Raw genomic sequence first — 5,070 nt, 5'->3', positions numbered from 1 at the left:
CATAAATAAAGTAAACGACACAAATACATATGAGTTAATCAAAGTGTTTAACAAGATTATATAACTATATCTTTAATTTGCAGCAAGCATCAAACTCACAGATCTTAAAGACCCAATGACGGAAACAAAACAAGTAGACCGCATAAGAAAATGTGATATATATCATTTGCTCAAGTAATTTTACATACCTAATAAGATCAATTACAAACATTTGATACATACATGAGAACTAAGAAATTGAGTGAACATGTTTATAAGCTCAACAGACGATTAATGGACCAACTCTCAATCATCTCGTTGTGTAAGTTTTACTAAGCTCTCCTTATAATAAAAAACCCCACAACCACCACATTTTGCACCTATTCCCAAGCCTGTATGTTGAAATCCTAAATGCCTCGTTGTCTTAGTCCGGACATTATAGGAGACCAGATGAGAAGCGTTATCGGCGAAAATGAGAGACCTATCATAACACGATTTAATTAGTCTGATGCATTCAAAGGTAAAAAGTTTGTTCCAGACACCTGGTTGGATCAGTATCCATATATCATAATCAAGCATACTACATCGGTTATAGTTCAAGATAGCAATGGAATCATCCATCAACATCAAACCCAACACAGAAGTATAAACAAAGTTACAATCTGGCCCTTCAATCTCTTCAAACATCTCACTCCCAAAGTCAAATAAAAGAATGGTGTAATCACAATGGTGGCCCCCTCGTAGCAGCCAGTAATAAGTTCCATTCAAATCAGCAGTACCAAATGTGTTTCTCACATCTGTATAGAAAGGGAAAGATTTTTTAGGTTTCAAAATTCTTCATGAGTCCCTAGAACAGGAATAGATTGCTACTGCAAATTCATGCCAAAGATAGCAATGAAAGTAAACCACTTTATAGTCGTTAGTCAAAGGGTCCAATCCGAACCCCAACACAGGGGCATCATGGATTATGGGTGCAGGGAGAGGGAAAAGGAGGGGTCTCACCTCCCTAGTAGCAGGATTCCACAATGTACATGAAATCGTACCATCAATTGTTTCTTACATTAAAAACAAGTCGTCCACAGAACCTATAAGGTGTGTCATACCTTTGAACGTTTGCGGATTTTCTTCAGAAATCAAAGTTATGGAACAGTAATCATGGTCAGGATCATCAGGGGTACCATTAGTATAAGTGAGGAGTTGTGGGGAGCTATGATTCTTCAACTGTTGTTGAACAAATTCAGGATTTTTGATAAGAGCATACCAACACTTGCGGACACATTTCAACCGCAACAACAACTTCAATGGACACCTCAACAGAATTTCCTTCACTATATCTTCAGTGAAATAAACCACGCAATCATTCATTTTTAGGTTTCAACAAAAGCAATTTTCTTCTTCTTTAAATAGACAAGGAAAAAATTCCCACAGTCTTATCCTTCATTTATGTTACCATAATTCATTTTACCAACATTAAATTTTATTCTACATTTAGTCATGTAAATCAAAAATATTTTGACCACTTTCTCATATTAAATTTTGTTCTGCAATTAGTCAAGCAAATATAAATACCACGGTCACCTTCTCATATTACTTTAACTACTTTTCCTTTAACCACCCATTTAAGGAATAAAAATAATTTTCAATCTGATTTTATCCTATAATTCTTTTAAATATATTTTCTTTATGTCTTATTCAAATAATTATTTTAAGGCTCAACATAGAAATTTTTAATTAATTCTATTTTGATTTTGTAAAAATTGACCGATTATTTGAAACAAATATTTTACATAATGTGAAAAGATAATATGGGGCGGAGGAAGTATGAGAAAGAATCTATTTTATAGCTTAAAAGGAAAAGGAAAATGCATAAATAATACTCATTCCGCCCATTTTTACTTGTTCAATATAGGACTAAGCTCGTAAGTGTCACGACCCGAAAAGTTGAGTCATGATGACACCTAATATAACCCACCAGTAGATAAGTAATACAAAATCCATAACGACAAGTTATCTTGTACTTGTTGCTGGTGGGAGGTGGCTTGTATCTCGTGGAATTGGTCAGAAGTGCGCAAGTTGGTTTTGGACACCACAGTTAGAAAAAAGTAAATAAATATTATTGTTCTATGAAATCTTAATATTATTGTTTCTGATGAGTAAAGTAACCTGTACAATCACAAATAGGGAATCTTAATATTATTGTTTCTGGTTATCCTCCCTTAACCAGAAGTTTATTATTAATAAAATAATGTCTCTTGGTAATGTCTAACGGCTACTCGTGTGATTTGGAATAGAGTTAGAGTAAGTAAAATCTTCTAGGTAAAAGATTAAAGAGTTCTATTTAATAACTTCTATGAATATACACTAGGTTACACAAAAAAGTCGTTTTTGGATCAATCCAAAGCCCAACCCTCCTCGGGTTATATATATATATATATATATATATATATATAAACCAAAAGAGATCCAACTCAAATCATGGTAGTCATGTGTACAAAGCGGCAACGAAAGAGTACAAGTCAAAAAGTGGACCAATTCCAAATCCACCCAAAGTGTCATTTCCGAGGACTAAGGGTAAATCTGGAAATTTATATAAAATCATGATGCGCTAATGTTTTGAAACTCATTAGTGAAAACCATGTCGAAAAATGAGTTGAACAAGCTCAAATCACCATTTTCTTAAAAATCTATGTTCAAGGGAAACAACCAAAGTTTAAATTCAAAATAGAGGATTAGATGATAAAATCAAGGAATAATCAATGGGTAGTAAAGGTGGGGAGTTAAAATCGCTTACCCAAATCTTGAAAAATCCCTATAAAATTGCCTCCCAAGAGTTCTTAATGATAAAAAAATGTGAAATGGGGAAGAAACCTCAATTTTTGAATTCAATAAACTCCCAAATTGCTTACTCTACACGATCACAACTAAACCCACGCCATTGCAAAGAGGAAAATTTGGTCAACTCATTTAATTAATGACCTTTGAGATTGCGATGAGGTATGATGCGGTCACGATGCTTAGGACATTATTATTATGTGATCACGATACCCTCCACGCGATCGCAAATCTTAGGAAAACACACTTACGAAATCGTGACTCAAGAGCCACATGATCGCGAAGAAGGCCTATCAGACATCAGATACAACAACAACAATTCACTAAGACACAAAATTCACTAAAAGGATCGTCAGGATATGTTCAAAATCTCGAGCACACAAACTAGATATGCTACTCAACTAATTCAATGTGTTGAACTCGATGGAACCATTGAGACATAGATTTGAGGTCTCCTTGACCCGGAACCCGTTAAAGTCTTAATAAACTAACTTACGTCAAAATATGCCAAACTGCCTTCGGAATCTCTGAAAATTGAACCAAGACCTCACCTAGGCCTAAAATCATCTCCCGAGTCCAATGGTGCCGTCGGATATCCAATCCCAGCGTCCGAACTCCAAACATTAACCAAAGTTAACTCTTAGCCTAAATACACTTAAACTTCCAACTAAAGATCTCAAATCTACATAAAGACTTTGAAATTGAGAACGATAACACTCCTGGACCAAATTTCGTATTCTGCAACTAATAGATCTAACAAAATTCCATTCAAAGGCTCGTAGGTCCGGTTATTGACAAAAACCACTTTTAATAACCTAAAGCCTCTAAAATTCTAAAACTTCTAACAAACCACAATTTTGTTATCCGATTTCAAAAACCAAACGTGATTGATGATGATTAGGTCATAGTCAATGATGTTGATGAAGAGGAGTTAGATGATGTTAGTATGTCGCTCATGACAGTGGATGGAGCCACAAATATGACAGATGAAAATGTTGAGGATGACGGTGACGAGCCCTAGAGGCCCAGGGAGTTATATCTTTCACTCTTTACTTATGATTTTAATTGTAGAACTAGGGAATGTTCTTTGTCTAAGTTTAGGGTGGGAGATTAATATCCAAGATTATTGTTTACTGCTTTATCGAGTGTTTTTATTTTTTACAATGGGTTCCTCAGCTTTTGTTTTTCGTTTTATTCCCAAGGATAGTCCATCGAACCAAGTAGATTTTTCTTGTGTCTTGTCTGGTAAGTCATTATATAAGTGATTGTTCCCGATGATGGATGGATGATGACCATCTTAACGAAAAATTAGTCATAGGTTGATAGTGTGGAAAAATTGACCTTTGGTACTTTGAAGCCCAGGTTGGAAGCTAGCCAGACGTTATGGACTCATGGGTAGTTCATCGTTAATCATGTAGACCCAAGAAGTAACTCTTGAGAGATAAATAAGTTCTTTAATTGGGCTCTAAATAGAGAGAAATCAGGCTTAATTGTGTATGTAAACTCAATATGTTTGTGTGTGACCATACAATATTTGTATCCCTGTATATGCATCATGGTTCCATGTGTGGTGAGGTTTTGATTGGCTTCCTGCATAGAATAGCATCTAGAACTTGCCCTGTCTGTATTGTGACAAATTGACTTGCATGAACATGATTTAGGCATTTCCTTGTATAGCCCATTCAATTCTATGTTTATGCCTCCTTGACATTATCTCTAGTAAATCCCTTTTGGAGCCTGGTAGCATGTTTCTTTGTTAGGCGAATGATAAGTCTAATCCATTTTTTGATACTCTCTCTCAATTCGATCCAAACAATGTTTTGTAATGCACTATGTGGTGAAGAAAGGGTTGAATCAAAAACAGTGTGGCTAAAAAGGGAGAAGGCGAGTGTAGTAAAGAAGAGAGATGGTGAAAAGAGCTCATAAATTAAATTTCAAAGTGCTTGTTGCATATGGAAAAAAAAGTGATGATATAGTAAGATAAATAAAGTGATATGCTAGCAAGAGTACCAAAGTGCGGAAACCAACAGATAAAAAGGAAGTTCAAAGGGTGTGAGCAAAGGAGAGAAGTAAGGTAAAAGAGGGAAAAATTGTGAAGTGTCGTGTTGTGAAACATGTGCATTAGGAAGGTAAGTCACTATATATATCCAAAAGTATTCTCCCTGTCCCGAAGCCGAAATTAAAACCAAATAAATCCCTTTTTATTCCGTGATGGAATGTATCTGTCAATGTCATTATACACTAAGGGCATGCCTATGG

The 5,070-nt window shown here is 35.2% G+C and overlaps 1 pseudogene; it reads right to left on the bottom strand.

Moving 5' to 3' along the window:
- Positions 1 to 285: 285 nt before the first annotated feature.
- On the bottom strand, positions 286 to 1,344 carry LOC125845685 (putative F-box protein At3g16210; annotated as a pseudogene).
- Between the last annotated feature and the right edge of the window lie 3,726 nt (positions 1,345 to 5,070).

This window comes from Solanum stenotomum, chromosome 11 (assembly GCF_019186545.1).
Source record: "Solanum stenotomum isolate F172 chromosome 11, ASM1918654v1, whole genome shotgun sequence".
In the NCBI taxonomy this organism is placed as follows: domain Eukaryota; kingdom Viridiplantae; phylum Streptophyta; class Magnoliopsida; order Solanales; family Solanaceae; genus Solanum; species Solanum stenotomum.
This window is presented reverse-complemented; position numbering and strand designations above follow the sequence as displayed.